Source organism: Opisthocomus hoazin, chromosome 21 (assembly GCF_030867145.1).
Source record: "Opisthocomus hoazin isolate bOpiHoa1 chromosome 21, bOpiHoa1.hap1, whole genome shotgun sequence".
Lineage (NCBI taxonomy): Eukaryota > Metazoa > Chordata > Aves > Opisthocomiformes > Opisthocomidae > Opisthocomus > Opisthocomus hoazin.
In genome coordinates this window covers 6491905-6516575 of record NC_134434.1, presented here as the reverse complement: position 1 = coordinate 6516575, position 24671 = coordinate 6491905, and the positions used below count along the sequence as shown (strand labels likewise).

The 24671-nt window shown below is 43.1% G+C and overlaps 1 protein-coding gene across 10 annotated transcripts in view; it reads right to left on the bottom strand.

Annotated features, from left to right (window-relative positions):
* KCNJ16 (potassium inwardly rectifying channel subfamily J member 16) overlaps positions 1 to 4191 on the bottom strand; it is a 40313-nt gene extending 36122 nt beyond the window's left edge. For 8 of the 10 annotated variants that reach the window (XR_012766018.1, XM_075441098.1, XM_075441102.1 and 5 more), the window contains exons 1-2: positions 4116 to 4191; positions 3598 to 3828 (exon numbers count right to left, since the gene is read on the bottom strand). The gene's annotated coding sequence lies outside the window, so the exon portion shown is untranslated. Of the gene's footprint in view, positions 1 to 1550; positions 1742 to 3597; positions 3829 to 4115 lie in introns of all 10 variants that reach the window. The other 2 variants (XM_075441100.1, XM_075441105.1) reach the window with 1 other exon arrangement.
* Positions 4192 to 24671: the final 20480 nt, after the last annotated feature.

The window sequence follows — 24671 nt, the reverse complement described above, 5'->3', positions numbered from 1 at the left end:
CGGGTTGGTGCAAGGTAGTATGAGGCTTCTCCACCTCACACAGCCAGCCATCAACGGGAGTCAGTTATGCTAATTCACATTAATCTCATTTTGCTGAATCAGTCTCGCCCTATCTTGTGTTTGCATAAGAGAAGGCAGGCTCATTTCTTTTAACGACAGCTCTGTTCTCCAGAACTGTAGTCCAGTAGCTGAGGTACTAGGCTATGACTCAGGGGCGAGGTGTAACTCCTAGCTCAACTGCTAAGCAGCTATACAACTTAGGGCAAAATGCCCTTTGTCTGTCTGGTCTATTTAGACTACGGGCTCTTTGAGGTGAGACCAGTCTCTGACTGGATATTTGCACAGCACCTAATACAATGGAAATCCAGCCTCAGTTTGGTAGCTCTGTAATACAAATTAATAACAATAACTAGACTTGACTGCTTGACAAAAAGCAAATAGTTTGGAAAAAGCTGTCTTAAATCTTTCTATCCCACTTCCCCAGACCAAAAAAAATCTACAAATGTTATTTCTTTTGGCAGCTGAAACCTAATCCTACCTTGGTTAGCATAACAGAGAGAACAGGAAGCGCTGTGAAGGAATTTTTCATTCCCTGGGACGTCTTTGATCCCCCTCCCCTCCCTTTTCCTATCAGGTAATTTTCAAATCTTGATGTTTCCAGTTAGTCTACGTATCTTCTTGTTTTGTCTACTTCAGTCAAGCATTATTTAACTTCCAGTTCATGGATGAAAAACTGGTCTGCATTTAGACTTTCCTGTTGTGTAAGCTGGAACCTGAGAACTTCAGAATCCCAAAAGGGAATACAGCTAAAATTCACATCCCTTGCTGGTGGAAAACCAATCACTTCTTTGCTTTAACACAGACAAGGTGCGTTCATACATTACATAAATGCTAAACAAATCATTTAATCATTTTCTGTTGCAGCCACCACTTTTTGTCACTTAGAGTTAGTGTCTCAGTTCAACTTTCCAACATATGGAGGAAATTTTTTTCAGCATTATACATCTTGATTTATGCTCATCTAAAATGTGCAAAGCTCAAAACAAATTAATGTCTGTTTAATATTTGGGGTTCTGAAGGAATGTGTTGACCCGTATTTCAGTCCCACATGGAATGCAAGACTGCATCTCATGTGGGCAAGCTTTTGACAATAAAACAAGTAATAATTAAAATATGCATGACCCTCAAAGGGCTTAATTACCACACACTGCTGAATGCAGCCTCACGCTTGTAGCAAAGACAAGTCTGTAGCACTACAAAGCAGGAGATGACAAAACACACAAGATAAAAATGAAAACAAGATCATCTTGGAGCAGATAATACAACATCCCCTTTGCCTGCAGACGAATGTTCTTGTCACACAAGCTGGAGCTTCAGTCGCATGTGCAAAGCACACCACTGGGAACTGAAGCAGCTGCGTATGTACTGTCCTTTTTGCCTCAGCTCTTCCTGCTTTGAACCAATCATCGTTTGCCCTGCCTGGTGATGGTAGCATGCTGCATTTCTTTTTAGCCTTGATCTGTTCAGATCGTCCTTCTTTTTCTACTTACTATCTTCTTTACTTCGGTTGCCACTGACATCGTCTGCATCTTCGAGTTACCAATCAAAAGTTGCTTAGACGTTGACAGGAGCGAAGGCAATAGCCTGTTGTGGAAATTACTCTGCCCGTTCAAACAGCTCCATGACTGTCCTGCAGCTGCTCCTGGCCAGATACACTCGTCAGTGGCAGTGATGGGGTTAGCTGCAGCAACGACAGAGCATCTGTCATCCATCACATGGAAGATGTCATCTGTCATCTACTTCAAGGTAGGCTCAAAAAATATCTGTTCCCTAGGAGGGATCTAGCTCTTGATTAACAAAACATCTTACAGTCCCAAACTCCGCATATTCCATCCTGCAGCAAGTATACTTGGTCCCATTTTATGGCTAGCAAACTGGGGTGCAGAGACAACAAATTACTTCAATCAGTATAATTCTATGCCACTCAAAAAAAAAAAAAAAAAATCAAGCAAAATACAATCCAACCAGGAAATTTCAATTAACTGGTTTTTTTATTCACATATACACAAATCTTGGTTTCGGGAGACTGCAATTGTGACAGTCCTTGATGGAACAGCAGGAAATATATCCATAAATCCTGGTACCCAGTCCCATATTACACCAGGCCTCATTATATCTTTTTTTTTTCCCTAGACCATAATATACCTAACATTAAGTACTAACTGTTGTGCATGCTTCCAGTTTTCTGACAGAATGACTAACAGTCATTCTCCTCAGTAATAATGAATAAACATTACTCGCGCTGGCAAATAATGCATGATAATGAGCAGTGGTTTTGTTACCGATTCCTTTATTTGCAAAGCTGTCTGCAGTCGGAAGCCACCGAAACATACACCAACACGCTTACATGATTATTACTACTGACTGCAGCACTGTTAAGCCTGAAAGATGCCAACAGAACTGAAGTTAGACTCAAGTCTTTTGTGTCTCTCTTTTCCCCCCCTCTCCTTTTTCTTCTTTATGCAGAAATGGTCAACATTGCTCCTTCCTTCTCTTCTCTGAGAAAAGTTACAACAAAAGCTGGAAGCTCTGGAAGGCAGAGTAAATATATAATTTCCCTCCTCTTAATGGCTTGAACTTGTGAAAATCCAGGAACACTTTTATTATTATTCCATGTTATAATAACCTGCACTTGGAGGTACACTCTAGGCCATTATTGACTTCACTGGTCCTGAAACACAGAGATTGCTCAGAGGTCCGTTTACACAATGTATATACCACTGTGCTGCACTCTCACTTCCAGCTATTTATAACTTCCCAGTGCCTCGGAGCAAACAGCTGGGGAATGAGTTAGGGACTCAATGGCACTCTTAGGACTCCATGGCACTATGCTTTTCTTTTCCATTTTTTCTCTTTTAAAATTGAATTCTTTTCAGCATGAGCAGAATAAGACAGGCAAAGTGTGCATAGAATGGGACAGCACAAAGGCAGTCGATAGCACTAGCCTGATGGTGCTTGCTGGTCACTGCCTCCAAGTAGAGATACTGTGGAGATGCATGGCCTAAACAGGAGCTTGTGCCTCGAGGATCACTGTGCAACTGACTCTGCACCAGCCTTTAATCATGTGTAACGGGCTGTGCCTAGCAATGACCCACCTTTTTTTTCAAGCCCTTCTGGGCTGGTGGTCGCTAAAGGGATTACACAGGCTGGAACTACTCAACTTTATGTGGGTGACTCTGCCACATCGACCTGTGCAAGAGCTGAGGACACGTTAGGTTCACTCCCACTTATCTAGCAAAAGGACAGAAGAAGAAATGATGGAGTGTGACTTCCATTGTTGCAGGACGTTGACAAGAGAGGGATGGACTTATCTTGCTGCAAACAGAGGAAATTAAATGGAGATGTTCTCCCATTTTTTTAAATATATTAGAGAGTTCATTTGCAACCATCTTAGAAACATTTTCTCCCATTCTCAAACATAGACCTCTCCCTGGGCTTTCAAGGCTGTGAGAGAAAGACAGGAGATCAGAAAGAAGATGTAGCAGACTTCTGTTATTTCTAAGGGAAGTAATAAGCCTGGAAAACATAACCACTTACTGCCTTTGCTTTGTAGCATTTCTAGGATAAAACGGCAGACTCTTGTGATGCACAGTACTGCTGTCCTGCGGGCCCCAGAGTTTCACGAGAGCTTGCACACACCCTTCTGCGTTTCTGGGCCAGTATTTCTCTCCCCTCAGCTGGCAGGTACCTGAACCGGAACACAGGGTTGAGAAAGGAAATCTGGGTGCTCTGGGAGAGGCAGCCCTGGAACCCGCTGCGATGGAAACCCTGGCAGAGAAACAAAAAAATACAATAAATACAGGACCAGAGGAGAAATTGAATCGTTCTCAGTGAACGCTTTCTGAAAGTGACCCGGACCCCCTATGGCTAAGTGAGCCCCGGAACAGCTTGCTCGTGGGTACAGGCTTTATCGGTGGGCCTACGGCAGCGTCCCTCGGGGTCACCTCAGGCCCCGCTCACCCCGCTCTGGGGCCGCAGAAGGTTATTTCGTATTTCACACCCTGCTGCTCTCCACCTTGTCCCTACGCAGTTCCCCACGTGCCCCTAACACTTACCTTCCTCACCGGACAGGCTCCACATCCCCCCCTCTCCTCCCCGACCCCCCGTCCCGGGCCGCCCCGAGCCGTCTCAGGGCCGCGGGTCCGCCACGGCCCCACCGGCCCCGCGCGTCCCCATGGCAACGCTGCCGGGGCGCCGCCGTCACGTGACGGGGGCTGTGCGCGGCGGGCCGGCCGGTGCGGGGTCCGGCGGCTCCGGCTGAGAGGGGCCGTGGGGGACCCGGGGTCCCGGCGGGGGGACAGCCCGCAGGCACGTCGGGGGCAAAGGGGGAGTGAGAGGGAGAGCAGCCCTACGGCGGCTGGCGGGGCTGCACGGCCTGAGGCGGCGGCCGGGAGCCGTGTTTTCTTCCCTTAGTGAGGGCCGCGCGGTCCCCTCCGGGCCGTGTTCAGGGCGATGAAGAGTTCAGACAGGGGCCGAAAGCGGGGTGCTTTGGTTTACTCAAAGTCTAACTTGTCCCGTGGCAGGGCCTACTCGTTAAGAGAAATCCTAGAATCACAGAATGGTGGGGCTTGGCAGGGACCTCTGTGGGTCACCCAGCCCAACCCCCTGCCCAAGCAGGGTCACCCACAGCAGGCTGCACAGCACCGTGTCCAGGCGGGGCTGGAATATCTCCAGAGAAGGAGACTCCACAGCCTCCCTGGGCAGCCTGGGCCAGGGCTCCGTCACCCTCAGAGGGAAGAAGTTCTTCCTCCTGTTCAGCTGGAGCTTCCTTGGCTTCAGTTTGTGCCCGTTGCCCCTTGTCCTGTCGCTGGGCACCACTGGAAAGAGTCTGGCCCTGTCCTCCTAACACCCACCCTGAAGATATTTGTAAGCATTTATAAGGTCCCCTCTCAGTCTTCTCCAGGCTAAACAAGCCCAGCTCCCTCAGAAATAAAATAATCAAGGAAGGTGACAGGCCCGCACTGGCAGGTGCCCAGGCAGGGGCTGCCAGGCCGTGCGCCAACATTGAGGGCACCGGCGTGAGGCCACCGAGCCGCTGCAGAAACCACTTCGCTTCCGTAAGCAGAGCTGGGAGCCACTGTGGGAAGCTCCAGCAACCTAAGGCAAAGCAGATTCCTGCCTGGGTTCTGATAGATTTCCTTTAGGTTTTTTGGCAGTGAAGGAACGAAGGAGCACAGTGCAAAGAGCTCACCATGGGTGACAGAGTGGTTCTTCCAGGGGCTGAACCTGTGTAGGGATTACAACTCGGAATACCGTCATCTCACGGTTTTTGCAGTGCCAGAGAACACGGTGGTTTGTCCACTTCCCTTCATCCCTTCCCCTCCTTTCTAGCTGGATTTGGGCGAGCACAACTGACAGAAGAAAGAATTTGAGAAGGTCATTAGGAAAAAAAAGTTGGCATGACTGCACAGATAATAAGACAATGATTTTTATTTCCAATTTCATCTTTGTGCTTTCTTACGGAAAGAGTCTGTTTTGGGGTGATAGTTCTTCTTTTAAAAAAAAAAAGAACAATTAGTGGAATGAAACTGGAATGACAAACTGTGCTGCATTGTCAGATCTTTTTATGCAACGATTCTAGTAGCCTTAATGAGTTGTAGACATGTTTTTTCTTGCCTGTGTGCCTTCCTGGCTTTCAAAATGCCAGTATAGGAATTGTTATTTTCAAAAGCAAAGCAATAAAATTTTATTAGAACTGGCTGGTTCTAACCTGGTACGGACCAATTGCAGGGTAGGACGGAGGAAGCGACACGCCAAGCACAATAAGGAGTGAAGCGCTGGAATGTGACATTGGTATTTGTCTCCGATTGATGCTTCACCTTGGAGGAAAGATTTTACTCTGCAGGAAACTCTTTGCTCTTATCCATTGACAGCTGGGGAATAATAGAGTTGTTCAACAAACAGTTCTCGTAAAAGACGGAAATAGCTCTGAACCCCTAGAACAGCCCCTCGGCAGCCCTAGGAAAGACCTCTTCGCTAATCCTCTCGGCTCCCCTGCCAAGCCGCGACTGTTCTCTGCGCTGCAGTTTCTGGTGCTTTGGTTAAGCTTGTGTCAAATGTTCCGGGAGATGTGGCCTCTTACCGTTTCGCTTTGCAGACTGTTGCAGCTGAAGAAATGGCAGGTTCAGAAAGTTTTCACTGCTGTCTAGGGCATTAGTTTCCTTAACTTCATTGCCCTGACTGGAGGTGTCTGGAGGACAGCACGGCACTGAGGCAGCGCTACCACCTCTTCGCAAGCTGGCTGTCTGAGCAGCCGCTTTCTGGTGCCTTTCTCGGTAGTGAGTTCCTGGCTCTCTATGCAAGGGGTTCAGGCACCTTTCCCAGGCCAGAAGACTGCAGTAGGTGAGAGCACAGAGTCGTGTTTCACATAAAGGGCAGGTTAGGACTTTTTCAGACCCGTAAGTGGAGGATACAAAACCCTAAACATGTGTCACTGAATGAGTGTGCGAGAATTTCTTGCAGAGACTTGAAGAAGCTGTTTTCTAAATTTAACATCACTTTAGTCATTGTTTCTAATAAAAGTAGTTAAAAAGAAACCAGAACAAAATGTTGTCTAAATGAGCATATTTATCACATACCATTTATAGTAACTGCCACTTTAGTAGAAGTCATGGCTGACAAACTAGAGAAGTCCTCATTTAAATTTTTCTTTGGAACCAAATATGTCTGACTTGACAATCGTTAATCAAATTGTTTTTCGTATCAAAACAGAACACACCCACAAGGTTGCAAAAGTCAGAGGCGAAAAATGAAATGTGGGTGGGGAAAACAGTTTTTTTGTGAACCGGAGGAGATTATTCAGCTGTAATATGGGAATAAGCATGACCTGAGTTTCCTCACTGAGATCGAAATAGCTTCTGTACGTCTTCAATGCGTATTTCTTAGAGGTATGAGAGAGCTGAAGACTGTTGCCCAGGGATGTCGTTTTTGATTAAAGAGTGGGTTAGGCCAAAACCACAGATCCCAAAACCTCTTAAACTTTCCCAGAATTAAACTCCTAATCTGAATTTAACATCTGTCTCTGTAATGAGCTGAACTAAACTTTGACCTCCAACACCAATGAACTTTGGAAAAGTTCAGTTTCCTGCTCGAAGCTGGGTTTCCTCCCTCCAGATGAGCTATCCCAGGAAATCAAGAATTTGGTACATTGATGAATCCACAATGAATATTTCTAGGTGTTCTATACACAGGCTGTTTGATGCCAAAATGTCATATTCAGCTACCTCCAGATGATATCTATTTACTGAATAGACATGTGCGAGACCTCATACACCTAAAAGAATTAATAGCAGTGGAAACTATTTGAAGAATTGCAGGTGAGGCATTTCATTGTGCCCAGGGGTATTTATGACCTGGTTTTAATAATGAAGACGGTGTTTTCACAAGGTCACTAACAGCATTGAAATCTGTCCCAAGAAATGCAGCTAGCAAATAGTTGGGATGAAGGGAAAAATCAATAGAAGCAATATTACTGTAAACCTATACCTTTCGCTGCAGATAAAGTAATCTGTCTCTCCAAATGCAAAAAACCAAGGGATGGTTAAGGATCACAGGGACACCGTGTCCCCAGTAGATACCAAACCTTTCTCTTGGGACAATGGGGTGTTACACAGTCACAGTGGGAAGGTTCTCCAGAAAAATTCGGATCTGCCACGCGGTGACGTCTCTGTGACATTAGGAATGTGCGTGGTGTTACACAGGGTGCTGACGTCTGGAGCTGGTGTTCGGGGTGGATGCCGGCAGAAACACTGGGCTGCTGAGCATCCTTCATGCACCTCCACCAGCACACAGAGAGCAATGCTCTGCAGCCAAGGAAAATGTTTGTTTTAGCAGCCAAATACAAGTGAATAAATAAGATAAGTAATATGAAACAAGCCAGTATGTCCCTATGTTGGCAAGTCATTTAATAAGTACAAAGATTTAAGTCTACCATATGTCACAGACACCACTGAATACAAAAGCAATGCCCAGTGTAACCTCTCTGAGCCCTGAAATAGCAATTCTTTGTGCCACAGATTAACTGTATAAATATCCTGAGGTGGGCAAAATGGCTAACTCATTATCCATGAATCAGGGAATAAGCTTTACCAGCTACGTTATTTGCTACTCTATAGTTAAATTCTCGTTAAACCAAATAAGAGGTGCTGTGTCCTAGTGAAGCAGTGAAAATGGGAGTGGAGATCGTTCTGTAGGTAGCTCCAGACACAGCAGGTACTGCCTGACTGCTTAACGAGCATGTCGTACCTGCGTTAACGAGCATGTCGTACCTGAGTTAATGATACACAGTGAATAATCCACAGGTCAGAAATGCACAATTTCCATCCCGTAATTGCACAACAAGGCACACCAGGCGGTGCATTTCTAGGGGTTTATTACACTGCTGAAATCTGAAGTCGCTCGGCCTTTGGCCTCCCAGAGCCACCCAAAGCTCTCAATAATCTCCAGGGCTCTGCTCCCTGTTGTGTCTTTCTCAGACAAATGGAAAACACATTTTCACTTCAAACTAATCCCCATTAAACATCACTGAAACCATGCAAAGCCTTGAGCTGATTCTAATAAAAAAAGAACGTATTTAGAAGCAAATTAGTCTTGTAACTCAGGCACTGTAATATCATTCTGTGAAAACCACTGCTGGGCAGCTGTGATTAGCTGCTTTGTACACGCTTTCCTGGGCCGGAGTGACAGCGAACACATTGCACTCAAACCCAGAGAAGATCCAAGCACTCTGCAAGCAGTTGAAGTCTTCACCTATGCTGGTGTGGGCTTTTCACCCCTGTGAAATTACACAGTGTCGTGCTTTTTCGTGAAAGGGAGAGCCGATTCTGTACAAGGAAGCTAATCCAGAGAAGGAAACTCTGCCTTGCTCCCCCGTGTGCGCTGGCTTTTAATTAAGCACTGTAAATGTGAAGTGTGTGCTGTGATTTACTTAGGAGAGTGAGCAAAACGTTGCGAGGAGGAATCTCAGCTTTGGGTTACCTGTTAGTGAAGCTTCAGTAAGCTATTTCTGCAGGATGACAGAGAAGAAGCGCTTTCAACTGAAGAACATTTTTCCTGGGCCACCTTCAATATTGCATTGAAACTGCCTCAACAGCTGATCCCTCGCGGTCTGGCAGGTCTGCTATCCAGCCACCAGCAACACTCGCTGGTTCAAAAAGGTGAAACATTTCTGTGGTACACCTTGCCAAGATGTTATTGTTCTTCAGGGAAATGCGTTTCTTCCGGATCCCCGCGGTGATCGGCGCGCGCAGTGAGCGTTTTCGGATTAGTGTCTCCAGCTGTGGAGTTCGCTCACATTTGGAACATGGTGTAAAGCTCTGCTTTCCAGCCAAGCATTGTTTTGAACATCACTTGTGAGGGCTGTGTTTTCTTTTGGACTGGTCTTTTTTTGTTGTTGTTTTTGTGAGTTAAGGGCTTTGCATGGAAAATTGCTTTGTGAGATCTCTCTTATGCTCCCATTTGAGCTAATGTGTTGCTTATTTTGAATTCTCCATTAAAAGAATGCTCCGGTCTCAGTGCACTGGTTACATCCAGCAATCATTTAAGATGTGCAAATGTCTTAACAGCCTATTCCAAAGCCCACTGAGGCTTTCTGTCTTCTTCAACAGACTTTGATTGGGCCATAAGTAAATAACCAGGAAATTTTGATTATTTTAACCTTTGTCCTACCTTTCTGCTTTCTCGCACTGACTATTCTACTCGCATGTTACCTCATATCTATATTTAAAAATAAAAATTCTTCGGATTAAGATTCATGCCTTTACCTTTTCTCTCTTTAGCTTTTACAGGTTTTGATTTATTAGTTCTAACCACCTTAATGGCTTAGAATCAGGTTTGTTGTGTAAGTGAAAATGCTGCCAGGGTTAATTTTTGTGCCCCGGTCTTTGCAGAGAACCCATGAAGAATGCAGAGGATGAATATCTCGAGGGGTTGTGGTATATTTTCCCTTGATTTGTGGTGCAGTGCCTTCACTTGGACACTGGCTTCGGCGATGGACAGCGTGTTCCCCCCACCTTGTCCCAGCCTCCTGTCTCAGGCTACAGCAGGACAAGGCTATGGTGGAGGAGGGTCAGTACTCTCCTTGCTGAGGAGTTCAGAGACAGGAGCCGTCTCCTTCTAAGCATGGAAGATGTTCTGGAGGCCTTTTGCTGGGGTGTTCTTTGACGTTACACAGTCAGGGCCACGGGTTACCGCTTCCATTCCTATCACTTCTGTCTGTTCCTCTGCCCATTTCCTGCTGTTTCACTGGGCAGTGATGAGCAGAATGATGCTTTACGTGCATTGAGGGCTTGCTGGTGCTCAGAGAGTAGCAGTCGGAGGCGGAGGATGAAAGGATGCGGAGTTCAGATTCACCTGCCCTGATCATCCAGGAGCACTGGCAGTTCCCCTGCTTTCAGCGGGGCAATGCTGCATGTTTTCTGTCCTGCTACACAATGTACTTTTCCACCGATTCAAACACCGGGTTGCACTGTGCTGTGTATTTTAGCAAATCAGTGCAGATATTTTGCAGTGTCTTCATTCATCATGAAAATAGGAAAATGGATTACAGTGTGTCGTGTTACCTTTAGACTATGCATGCCCTTCTCTGGGGCAGAGTACTTTAATTCTTTTAGGTAATCTTCTTTGAAAAAAAGAATGTTTCCATTTCCAAAAAGTCTGTAAGGGTCAAAGTCTTTGCTTTGCAGTGGATAAATTCAGATTGTACTGAGTGTTACACCCTGCAGCTACACTGAGACCAGTTACTTGGTGTTTAATGGCTTTTATTATGGTCCTAGTTGGTTTGAATAGAAATAGTTAGCAAATAACAGTTAAAATTCAAACAGCCATTAAAGTCTGGTCCTGACAAGATGCAACCACTCTGTTACTAATGGACTTTCCCCCACAAGGACACATTTGTTAAAGGAAAATGTTTCAAATATTTGGCCAGTTGACAGTGGAAAAAGGAGAGAGCAAATTTGAAAGTTCTTAGGAAGCCGTGATGGCAGTATCCAGTCTGCACACATCAGCAGGATCCGCTGACCAAGAGAGGCAGCATTGTCCTCAGGAAAGATTTCCACAAGCTGTCTTTGTTTAAACAGATTTGTGCTCACACATCCCCATTAGCTTGGTGGAGAACGCTCAGAGGGAAAGCTACTTAAAGATCCAGGAATCATGTTTGACCAGTCAATTAACCAAATAAAGCCTCTAGTTGCTGTTGAAGCCCGGAGGAGTTCAGCACTGCTCTGGTACAACTGTAATATTGTGTCTTCTCTATGTTGAGAGAAGAAGTAAAGTCAGAAAGACTCAGGTGCCTTAGAGTTCAAGTCCTGCAAGACATTGTAGAGCTGTATGTGATGTGGCAAACAACCACCCCCAGCATCTGGGGCAAGAACTGTGAGGTTTTGCACCAATTTCAAGGAGGCAGAAGCACTTGCACAGATTGCAATCCATAGGTAAAGACAATTTGGTTTCAGTGCTTCATTTAGGAACCCTGAAGCCTTAAGCAAGCGGATATTTTGCATCAAAACAGTGTTAATTCTTGGGTTTGCCCTGGATTTACTCCTTATTGTTCTGAGTGTGTAAACGTTTCGTATGCAAACTTGCCTGAATGGATTGGCACATGGAGTCCTCCCAATGAGGAGCAGAAGGGCTCCAGTCAGAAGAATCCATCACCTAAAAAGCCAGTACAAAGGCATATCCCAGAGGTGATAATATTCAGAAACTGCTATCTGACCCACCTAGAAGGTCCTTCTAGCTCTTCTGAAAGCTTTGTTGTGTTGCGTGCATAAGGGGCTGGAGGCAGCTGGAGTGAAAGACGGTGTTATGTACAACATGATATCACTTTGTTCGGATCAGATGCAAGTGCAAATAATAGAAGTAACTTCTTTTAAAATTGCAGATACAAAAGAGGAAAAAAAAAACCACACTAAGAATAATGACACTTTATTTTGTTTCTAATTAGATGCAGGTGCTAGAAGGCACTCCAGAGCTGTTCTTCACATGGTAATTGCAAGCCCTCTCTACCAAATGGGCTCTTGGAGTGGCAAGTAGAAAGCCGTTAAATCTCCTGACCCTCCTCTGCCTCTGCAGTACCTGTACTCTCAATGCCTGTCATTTGTTGTTATCTTTTAATGAAATTTTTCACTCATTGCTCTTGCACTTCCAGTTCATCTCTCCAGATCCCGGAGTTTGAATATTTTTCCTACCATACCATTTCTGTTTTAACTTATATTAACTGTATATTAACTTTCTGGTTTAACTTAATATTGGTCCCTATGTTTTGGCTGAGTTGAATGCGATTTAAAGCTCATTAGGCAATTTAGTACCAATATAAATGAGAAAAGATCTTTCTGGACTTTAGCGAATACCAGCCACTTGCCTATTTCTTCATTTGCCTCTATTTGTTTATAGATTTTGTTTCAGTCAACACTGATTAGTTGAAAGATGTTGTGCATGCACTTAACTATTTAACAAGATGTTTGTAAAGAAACATCTGGTCCTGTGAGCCAAGGTCACTTTTTTTTTTTCCCTCTGTATTCTGTACCGTGCTTGCCCGCATTGCGTTCATGTAGGTAATGAATGATAATAAAAACATCTGGTGTGGCTTTATGCATTTAGTTTAACATCAGCTGAAGGAATACAGATAAAATTCAACCATGGAAGGCCACACTCATGCTTTGTGTTTCTCCTCCCAAGATCACTTTTAACTTCCCCAAGATGAAATGTACATTAAGAAGAGGGAGAAACCTTCATCCTCACCTATAAAAGTTGCAGCTGTTTTCCTGTTTTTATAGAAAGCAGCAGGCAGATTTACTATAAAAGAGTAAATACTCTACAGCAAAGTACTGTTCACCTTGAGGGATGATGTCAGAGCCATAAATAACACTGCGGGAATATAGAGCTGTCCTTAAAGGCCCATTAAGAATGATGTGAAAAGGAAGTGAAAAATAGGCAAGCAAGTGGGCTATGCACAGCATGCACATGCTAAACATCACTTCAATTTGGATTTAGTCTCAAGTGCAGGAATGGATGGAAACATTGACAGCATAAAGAAACATAATAATCATAATGAAGTTGCATACATGTGCTTTCAGAGACCATGACACAGAAAAACGGGCACTGAATGCATGCGTGGTTTGGGGGGATGGAGGAAGAAGGCTAGTGGTCCCGTTACATGTGGTCTGTGTGGCTGTGCTCTCCTGTCTGGGGCTGGTTGCATTCAAAGTGTCTTAGAATGTCAAGCACAATACTCAAACACTGTTATTGAAAGACGTATCATGTCTCATGTTTGCTTTCCTTTCTTTTTTTAAGAAGGGAGTGAAAAATTTTTGGAATGAGATCTGAAGAGCTGTAGTAGTACCAGCTATCAAGGAGTATGCGAGGTGCAGTTCTTAAACCAGTAAGCAGACTAGATGATTGCAAAGTCTGGAACAGAATCAGATCATTCTAGTGAATTGTTCTCCCCTTTTTGTCTTCGAAAACTACTAATTTTTAGAAGTACTCAGTAGGCTTCTATTTACTAATAACGACTATAGAAAAGCAGCAAACTATTTTGAGACAAAAATCAAGAAAGTTAAGATGCAAAAGGAGTTTCAGCAAACTAATGATATAAAGCTCAATCGTAAGTTATTCTAGAAATACCAGGAAAAAAGAAGAAAAGGAAATAACATGGTTTCTCTACGGAAGTCAGTTGTGCATTCTTACACTTTCCAAAGCAGCATTTCAAGGTTTCAATAGTTAAAGAACTAGTGGTGCATCGTACTCTTAGTCCCAATTTCATGTTTGATGCTCCATTCCACCAAATAAAAAGAAATGTGCAGAATATCAAAGAAATTATTATAGTAAAAAAAAAAAGACATAGTCTTTCAGTTAAAAAGAGTAATCTACAGTAGTACAACAGTAATACTTTCCTGTCTGCAAATATCTCCTCTGATATATTCTAGGGCTGGATTCATCTTTTTCCTCTGTTTGTAACCACATCTTCCTCTTTTCCCTCTTTTTTATGTGTTATATTCTGAATACGTAGCAAAAATTCTTGCTACTGGCATTTATGCTTTGACACTATATGTCATTGAATTTCCATCTTACTGCCATTACTCAGTCCCTTGGGACTGCTTGGTTCTTCCCTTTTGGTATTTCCCTCCTCCAGCATCTACGTTTCAGCCCCAGCTTTTTAATGTGCCCAAGATCATTGATGAATATTTTGAAAGCAGATTAGTCTGAAGACTGATCCCAAGGAGCCCCGTAGTTGCCTTCCTGTCTCTTGTGTTACCCTTTGAACGAAGCACCCTCTCCTTCCATCTCTTACGCTAGCCTCGATCTTCTTTAGTTTAATGAATATCTTTGCATGTAGCAGTTCAGGTAGATTTGCATCCACTGCCAGGAGAAGATGAGTAAACAGTTAACAGTAAGCAGGTTAACAGTTAACAAGAGCAATCAACCTTGGGAAAACCTTTGCTGATTCTTATCCCTTTCTTCTGGGCAGTTCTCACTGAAGCCAGTGCCTGGTACTAGAACACGCCAATTAAGTATGCTGCATGCTGCGTGTGCCTTAGGGCAGAAAGAAAAGATGCTTAACTGCTCCTAGGTGCAGATTCTCTAGCACAGAAGAAGGAGGTGCTTGCAAAATGAGACCTCTTTTTCCTTCATCTGTCCCACCACTGGCACCACCCAAGATGGCTGAGGCTGCGCTGCTTCCCTTCTTCCTTCAGAGCCAGCCTGCATTGCCTCTGGTCTCTGCCGCTCTGGCAAGATTTGGTTACTTAGAGAAGTACAAAAGGGAAAGCAGCAGGGAAGGGAGAGGGTAAAAAGCTGCTTTCTGTTCCTAAAAGCCAGCAACGTAGTCAGAGGAGGTAAGTTCTCTGAACATGGCTTCCAAATGGCATCATCAGTTCATTCTTGTGGTTTTAGCTTAAAAACGCTTGCCATTGCACTCTTGAGCAGAACAGCTGTCTACCAAATGCTCCAAATGCCTCAAATTAGCTACCCGAGAGCACCCATCAGAAGGCAACAGTTCCGCTGGCACTCAAGAACATCAGGCTTTTGTGACATGTCATTCTTTGCTCTGTCCTCATTCAACCTCGCATTGTTTCCCAGGCAGGGCATATCTTCTGAATTAGAGCGAGATTCGTTATTGGGAAAATATGGAGACTGTAGTAATTGTACTAGCTTGTGTAACCCTGCTGAATTTGGATCACAGTCCTTTAACACCAATGGTGACACAGTTTTCCTCCAAAGCAATGCAAAGAGAAGAGTGTCGGGGCAGAGGAAGAGGGATCTTCAGTGCTGATTTAACATTTTTTGCTGTATAGTTGGTACAAACTTTTGAGGGAGAGAAATAAAAGGAAAACTACATCCCAGGGTTTCTGCAACTGTAGCTCTGATGCTATCAGTGCAGAAATTGGCTCCAGGTTTCCTGTGACAGCTGAGTTTCTGGTTAACGACAAGCGTGGTCAGGATTGAATCTTTCCTTCCTTATCATGGTCCCATGGTAGTTTTTGTGAGCCAAAAAGATACTCAGGTAATCACAATACATACAGCAATCTGAGCTATCAGCCAAAAGCACCGAGACACTCTGATTTCCAGAAGTGTGTTGCCATGGAAATGTGTCCTTTGCATGCTAGGCAGCATCTTACTCAGAAGAGTAAAACGAAGGGGAACACTTGCCGATGTTAAGTTATTGGCATCAGAAGGTTTGGGGGTTTTTGTTTTCTGGTAAACACAAGTGGAAAAATGGCCTCTTCCTTAGGGAGAGGGAGCCTAATTCTCTACTGTTAAAAATAGGGTTTTGTTTATTGAAATCTCCTATTTTCAAAATAACGGATTGATCTTACGCTTGTAATTGACACGTTTGTTATAGAGAGTGCTCCTAGAAAAGCTGGAAGCCTGTTCAGTGCTGTTATCTCTTGAGCACGCGCCTTTCCAATAGCTGTCCCGCAAGTCTGGAAGCCTTCGCTCTTCTCTTGGCTTCTGATGCACCCCAATGTTGTTCCCACCGCAGCACCAGGCTCAGCAGGAAGTTCTGCTCCTGTAGAACAATTCCTGTTTCTCGAGGCGAACCCTACCAGCATCTTTAAAAAAGTCACGTAAGGGAGATTGAAGTCATGTAAGTGAGATTTTTTTTCAAGTATCAATTAGTGGTCAGCTCAAGCCATCTGTGGTATGATGATTTCTAGCTAGCCTAAAAAAATTGTGCCAATGATCTATTTAAAGAGACTCGTTATGCACATATCTTTTTCTTAATCCACTAAATTTGTGATGACTAGGATCTCTTATCCTTTTATTTATACAAGGCATAAGAAGAGTCCTTTATTCATCATGGTAGCTTATAGGCACTAGATAATAATAGCAGTCGTAAATCTTGTCTCATGGTAATGAGTTTCATGCGTTGCTTTGTTTTCTAAAAGCTTCCTTTTCTTGTTTCTGAATTTTGCTGCCATAGAGTTGGTGGGAGATTTATTTTAATATTATCACTTAGGGTGAGTAGGAGCTGACTTTTGTACATTCAGCACTGCCAGTCTCTCTGTCTTCACTGCCAGAAGTTTTGCATCCATTCAGAATAGACAAAGGCTATATATTAGAAAGATCTGTGATCCAAATTCATTTTTCTTTGTGGGATAACTGCAAAATGTTTGTTTGCAAATACAGATCCAGTGCCCAACTTGCTGTTTGTTCACAGCTTCTGCAGAATAGAAAGCCATTGTGACCTGCTGATCTGATGATCTGCAAAACATAGTCAAGGGACTTTTGCCCAGTAATTTGTGTATTGAGTTAGTAACTTATGTTTTGCTGCACATCTTCAGAAATACAGGCAATATTCATTTTCCTTCACAAATACAGGAAATACTGGATTTAAAGATATATTAATTTCTAATTTATTTCACACTATTCTCAAATATTTGTACAGGCAAGTGTTCCCTGTACAAGTGCTAAAAAAATATTTCCTAAGATCCTCAGTTGCAACAAATGTTTCCAGGTCTTCAGTCATCTGATCAGTGCTTTAGTAACCCTGTAGATAAGCTGGTGATGTAATGAATGATCTCATGCACTTTAAACTTGAGCTGGTTGTTGCTGAATCTAAAAACTTTTTAGTAAAGTAAAGTATTTGTATTCTGAGTGCAGAATACAGACAGCAGTTCAGCCTTTCATCAGAGAGCTTTTAAAAAAAGCTGTCAGTCAATACATGTCTCAGAAATGATGATGAAAAAGGGGAAAACAACTGCCTTGACTACATCCATGACCCACTGGCCAAGTGGAAGAGAAAATCTAGGTCTCCATGCCTTCAGGCCCGGTGCTCCGTCCTTTGGGCAGTGCCACCTCCCCAGCATTACGTCGTGGCTGTGCCTTTGAGATGTGCTCCCTCTCTTCGCTGCCGTACAGCCTGCAGTGAAGGACGACGCAGCAAGGCAAAGGAGGACTGCTGCCCCAGGGAAAAAGTCACTGCTGTGGGTTGCTAAGGGCTGTTATCAGCGCAGCGGGGTGGTGCGTTGGGTTAGTAGCCGAGTTCCCATGACAAATTTCTGCTAGAAGAGAGTGTACCCATGTTTCGGTGTTAGTAGATAAACTGGGATTCCTGGTAATCGAATGGTTTGTGTACATGTTTACTTCTGTTCTCGGTTCTTTCCCCAAGGTGAGGCAGGTAGATAAGTGTCATTTATTTTTCCCCTCAGAAGCACACGTCTTGGCTGCCCTACAAGCTCCTTGAGCTCGGCACCATTCGTGCACATTCAAGACCCGTGCCGTGTCTACGAGCGAGTCCTGCCCACGGGGTCCTGGGGTGTACCTAGGCTGGCTGCGGGTGTGAGCGCTTCCAGCACAGCCATCTGAGCTTCCCTTGCTCATCATCCTCACCCTACACAGCCTTCCTCCCTGGGCTGGTGCGCTGTTTCTCTCGCAGGGTCTTTAACAGTGAGGTGACTCTGTGTGAAACATCATTGTGGGGCAGCTGGGGATTATGTTTTGTCCCTAACACGGTTTAACATCCTATGCCACCTTCCTGCCCCTGTTGAAAATACATGCTCCTGTTTTCCTCCCTTTGCCTAAATCATGCTTTTTTTGAGCTTCCTTCTCAAAGGATAGGTCTCTGTTTATCCAGATCAATGTAGACTAAGCAGGATTATAAACCCAGATTTATTCAGGGCCATATTACTGTAGTTCCAAGGAGCACTCTCCAGTGGCTGTGAGGTGCTTAATCTTTTAGATTAACTAGAAAGATCTATGGCTTTAAACTGTTTTGCGTCATGTCCTGAAAGCCGCTTTATGAACTGGTTGGGAAACATTATAACAGTGATGAAAAAATTGTCTCTGATTGTGGATTCTGCATGAAAACTAGGAGGTGGAAGCATCAGTTCGTGGCAGTTTAATTCACCTGTGTCCTCCCAAGTAGTCAGACTTACATGCATGATGTGGGCAGCGGCACTTTAATGAACCACCAAGTATTTCCTGAAGACATGGAAGAAGAAAATGAAAACACCAGGACATGCCCTGGTATCTCAGGGGAACCTCTTCTCTTGACACTGCTCGGCGTACTCTTTTGCCCAGCGCTCGTGCTGTGCTGTGCTGAAACATGCTTTTTAGAGCCAAATATTAGGTAGGAAATTAAAAACTAATTAAAGAAACCAGGTGTGCGCCATCAGTGAGAGCTTCACTGCAAAGCAACTCTTGGCTGCAGAACATCTCTTCGTTTCTCCCTGTCCTAACCCATATCCTCCCACCCTCCGGCTTTTCTCATCTTATCCCTTTTGCAGTGATTACTCGATCCACTGCCTATTGAAACATGTAATGACGATGGGAGTGGGTGCGATTTATGCTGCAAGAGTAACTTAATCACCCGCATGATGATTAAGGGTTATGTGCATCATGTTTGGTGCTTGGATGGCCCTCGTCTATGTCTGAAACAGCTTTCCCGTCTCTAAACGTACCCCATTCTCCCTACAGACTGGGAATGGCTGTTGGGAAAGAGGTACCGAGGCAGCTCCTCTGCCTGCCAGCTGCCTGCATGGAACTCCTGGTTTTTGTGAATTAATAAGGTCGCTTACAAGTGCCTGGGACTTTTTATTGCCTGTGTAGCAACTGAGATCATTGGGACAGCTATGAAAACTCTGTCCAGGTAGAAACAGTCTGCAAGTTCTTTTCCTGGTGATAATATTCTAAAAAAGGAAACAACCGGGAGAAAAACAGTTCCATAAATTTGTTTATAGAACATTCAGTGACCATGAATCATGCTATAAATATACCAGGCTATAGGTTTCAGGGTTTCTTGACCGGATTGGTGCAGTGGCTTGTGACAGACCTTGGTAACAGTAGCTTCGTGATGGTTGTGATAAGCTGTGTTTATCCCTTATCTCTCTCTTTACTCCCTCCTTCCAGTTACACCAGGCTTTTACCCGTAAAGTTTATTCGTCACCTCATGGAAAATTTTTGACCGAGAAAAAGATCAGTTCTGTTGAAAAACCAAAAATGTCCAGCCAAAACCAACATTTTCATTGTTTGGCTGAAAATGAGAGGTTTGCCATTTTAAGCTAAAAGTTTTTGGTTTGGGGCCAAAATATTTTTGCCTTTTGCCCAAAGTCTCCAATAAAAATTCCCAATTTTTCAGAGACAGACACTTGTTTTTACATCAACAAGAAAAAAGCTACAAACCTGATTGCTAACCAAAAATAGTTTAGACAAAACCAGTTCTACTGAAAAGTCCTTTTTCTTTAAGTGAATATTGAATAGCAAATGAAAGGTGTTTCAGTTCACCTCCCTGTTACATGGATATCGCAGAGCTGAAGGAGAACCCTTGCCAGAAGGATTCATGATAGGAACAGAAATGACGCCATGTGATTTCAATGTTTGGTGACAACTGAGACAGTCCCTGCTTGTCCTCTGCATGGCAAATCCCAGCTTGTGCACAGCGCAGCTTCTGTGAGGAACAGCACTGGAGAAGGAGCCTGGGGCTGCTGTGGTTGCTGAAGCACCAGAGCTTTTAGAACGACCTTATCAACCCTGATTTCTGGTATGAACTTCAGTGAGGAGGTTGTGTGTGGACTCTGAAAATGCTAGACCCTGCTTGCAGATACGGATTTACATTGCATTAGGGAGTGGGATTTTGCTCGTTGCCATTCCTGAAGTGACTCTTTAGCCACAACAAAGAATTAAATCAGTTAAAGCTGTTTTATTTCTGACACCGTATCAAGAATTCGTATAAGAAGCGAGGAGAGGAAGTCATTTGCAACTCACAACACCACATGTTAATGGGCCCACAGGAAACGACACTGTATATCCAGGTGCACCTTTGACTATTGACTTTCTGCATACAACTGGTATGTGCTTCGGTTTCCAAGGATTTGCCATTTTGTGGTAGGCCTGAAGCAACATCTAAATCCCTGTGTGAGTGTTTTCAAACGGGGAGGTGAAGACAGGAGCCGCAAAGGAGTGTTACTGCTCTTGTCGTCTTGGTGCGGAACTCCGGGCTCAGCAAATGCCAACAACACCAGTTTGAGTAGTACTGACCTAAGAAGAAGGAATAACAAGAAACATGCACATGAGGAAATTCTAGGAGCTGGGCAGTCAATAAGTGATGATTAATAAATACTTCAATAAACCAGGCTATTATTTGATACAAGGGGAAATCTTTCCAAATACCTTCAAAATGGTCTTCTTGCTCCCCTGCGTGCTTGCGAGTGCTTTTCTTGCTTAGCTTCTAACGGTAACCAGTTACTGTGACCTTTGTGGGGCTGCTTTCAGCTGACAGAAGGCCACGGGAGTCACTAGGGTGGAAAGGGTTGTGACACCCCAAATGAGCATCCCATGTCTCTGAAACTTTTGCTGCTCCTCTGTGGTAGGAGGAACTTAGTGATGCTTTTTAATCCATGTCAACGAGATATAGGTGGTAAGGACCAAGCCAAGGAGTAATTATCCACCCTGGGAGAGCTCCAAAAGGAGTCTAAGCCCAGTTCTACCTAGAATCTCCAATAGCTTGATGGGAATTGGGTAGACCATGGCAAGAGCTTGAATGTGGCATTTTTGAATGCTGACAGATGGCCCAGTAGTTGTCTGGTTTTGGAGCAGATATCTTTTTTTTGCTGCCTGTTTTTGTCATCCTGAACTTCAGACGCATTTCAGCAAAACTTCTATCAGGAAATTATAACATGGAAAATTGGCATTTTCTGATGATTTCCATAGAGCAATTTCCAACTAGATAGACACCCTGTACAACAGTAGACCAAAAAATGACAAAGCGTTGATTTTCTTAAGAAGAGAGACCTCTATTTGTTCCCCTCCAAAGAAGTAAGGCCAGCATTGTGGTGGGTGTTGGGTTGTAATTTGTGCGTGTTTCCACAGTATTAAACACCATGCTATTATGCTTGGCTAATACTGGAGGTGAACAGTTCATCGGAGGAGGGAATCGGTACACATCAACAAGAGAACCGACTTCGTGATATATGAGTAAGCTTGAGTTGCTCTCAAGTAACACGATAAAATCCACTGACACAAGCATTATGGTGACTGTAAAGCTTTTAAGTTGATCTTTGGGCATTTCTAGGTCCTGAGTTGAACTTGATATGAATAATACTGATTTCATTTAAGCTCCAGGTTCAGTGTTTTGCTTGGAGTTTTTAAAGATGAGCTTAATGACTCCTTTAGTATCATACTGTTTCCAAGTTGCCTGTAATTGAATATATTAATGATTATCAAATATGTTCAGTTTGAAGAAACATCACACTGGGACCAGATAAAGGAATGGGAAGAAGTAATAACAAATAATTGCTCACTGGTGTGAGCAGTGGTTTCAGCACATCCATTTCAGGTATCTTTCCTAGGCACTGTGGCATAGGAAAGCTTTAAGATAGGACTTTTCTTTTTTCCCAGAAAAACTGATTTAGACATTGGTAGATTTGGGGTAATTTTTTTCTTTTATTACTCTGTTCTTTTTCATGCTGTGTATTTCTCAGTGAAGTAATTTTATCCCTGCATTCGCATATTAAGAAAAAAAATCAATCTGTGGGTTCTCATTGGTAGCAAGTTATGGTTTCCTACACGAGTTTTCCATGGAATTTGTTTAGGAAAAAATGTAGAGTGCACCAAAATGAGATAATGATGGGGTTTGGTGTTTATCAAAGCCCTTTTTTCCTCGTCATCAAACTGCTAACGTCCTGCTGTCTACTGGACGAGATGGTGCTGCACAAGCCGAAATGTGAAACACATCTGATCTCGTCAGGGTTCTCCTTTGCAGAAACCAGTACAGAAACCTGGGACATCGTGAGGATCCGTGTCTTTCTGGTTCTAGCATTAATTTCAGATGAGGAAGGGGAGTATGTTCATGAGCATACAACAATGAAGACTCAATAATTGGTTAAATGTTATATAGATCCCACAGAAAACTGAAAGAGAACCCCATTTCTGATGTGGATAAGTGTAAGTGAAGCAAACTGGTGGCTGGGTGTTGCTGTGTTGTACAAGTACTTGACTGCTTTAGACTATGGCGAGTCGCATTTTCACCAGGGCTTTTCTCTGACTCTCTGAAATCGCACTCCTTCAATGAGGGTTTCGGTCATCTTAAGTCATCTCAAAAGTAGCATCCTAAATATTGCTGGTTTTACCTGTTTTTTCTGATCCTGAAGATTTTCTTGAAAACTGTGTGTATGACTGTACACGTCAGGGCAGTGTACTCATGAGGCTAATCATGCAAGCAACCTGATCTCTCTCACCTGGCTTGGATTATTTCCCTTCCCATCTGTTTTGCCTTTCTATCGTTTTTCAAACACTATACTTTTTGCAAGCATGTACCTTACACACTTTCTCCTTTAAAACTCAGAGGATTTCACAGTTAGGAAGGGCTTTTCTTTTTCTTTTTCTTTTTCTTTTTCTTTTTCTTTTTCTTTTTCTTTTTCTTTTTCTTTTTCTTTTTCTTTTTCTTTTTCTTTTTCTTTTTCTTTTTCTTTTTCTTTTTCTTTTTCTTTTTCTTATTTTTCTTCTTTTTCTTTTTCTTCTTTTTCTTTTTCTTTTTCTTTTTCTTTTTCTTTTTCTTTTTCTTTTTCTTTTTCTTTTTCTTTTTCTTTTTCTTTTTCTTTTTCTTTTTCCTCCCCCAAGAAAAAACCTGAATGTTTTATGTTTTTCCCTTCTTACTGTGGGTGAAATCCTTAAGTGGAATAAATCAACATCGTTCCACTGAGGTAGAAAGGCTCTACTTCCACTTATAACAGTGAAGAAAATCACCTATTGAATTGAAAATTTTTCACCAGTCATAATAACTTATAAGCATTTCTGATTCTCTTTTATTTCATGGATAAAAACGGGTTTTATGTGTATAACTCCTAGGGTGATAATAGCAGGGAGTAGTTTTACTGCGCACATATAACTTTTCCTTAGGCCAAGAAAAGCAGCCACAGCGTTTCATCTACTCCCAGCAAAAATTAAGCAGGATTAAAAAAAAATAAATCTAATTGATGGGGACAGAAAGTGGTGGGAGAAGAGAAGCTGAAGTATGCAAATTAACAATGTGAAATATACAGAAATCACACTAAGTAGTTTGTCCCCTATTTAAAATGTTTTTGAACTCTCTCAAATTAAACTTTCAATGAAATGATCATATTTTCAGTCTTTTTTTTTTTTCCCCCTACAGCTACGTGGGACAAGAATCAAAGGATGAAAAATAGAAAAATGAATATTTAATCCGTGTGTTACTCTTGCTGATTTTTCAAAGCTCAGTTTCCTTGCTGCCTGGCTGCAGGGTAGGACAGCAGCAAAGTCATTCGGGAGAGCATCCTTACCCAGGTAAGCTCATCATCTTTACACTAATAATGTGAATGGGCGACCATATGCATTTGCAGAGGAACTGTCTGGAAAATAAGCTTTATTCTGGAAAAGAGAAGAAGACAGAAGGAAGGTCTGGGTGAAAGACAGACCAGAAAGACCTCCCTTTGGAGCAGCATGTCTAGATAGCTGAAGTATTTTGCGGGATTCAAGCATGTGAAAGAAATACAAATTTATCTATTTTCCATAAAGATTTGGTTCAGAAAGCAAACAGGTTTACAACAGCATTGCACATTTCCATTTAAAGTCAAGGAAGGATCATATTATGCATTTTGCATCCTCTCTCTGCCCGTTTCTTCAGAGCCAGTCAACTGTAAAAAGCAAGCGGGTTGTTCAGACTGAATTTGCGCTTGGTAAATCGATGCTGACTTCTGCTGCCTGTCTTGTCCTTCACGGGCCTGGGGTTGGCCTCCACGAGGACTTGCCCCACAGTCTATTTAAGGACTGACTGGTACTTTCCAATGAATTGAAAACTGTGGAGAGCTAAAAAGAAAATGCTAAATTCCGATTATTTTAGCAGTGTTGAGAGCTAAAAAGAAAAAGATGCAAAGATCCCAAAGTGTCTGTTTTGAAACGTAACCTGTACATTTTAGAGACCTGAGAGCCACACACAGTTTCCTGTACTACAGGTTTTATGGATAATAATTAGAGCATCTGAACGCAATTACCCTTTTACTGTTTCCCTCATACTCAGCTCTCCTCACTGCAGCCAAGGCAGTGATTAAACAGCATTATAGAAAATTACAGTTTGTTTCAGGTGAAGCGTCACCCAACTTCAATCTGATACCGAAGAGGTTGGGGGAGTAGATGGTGGGTTGAGAATGAAAGATCCTGAG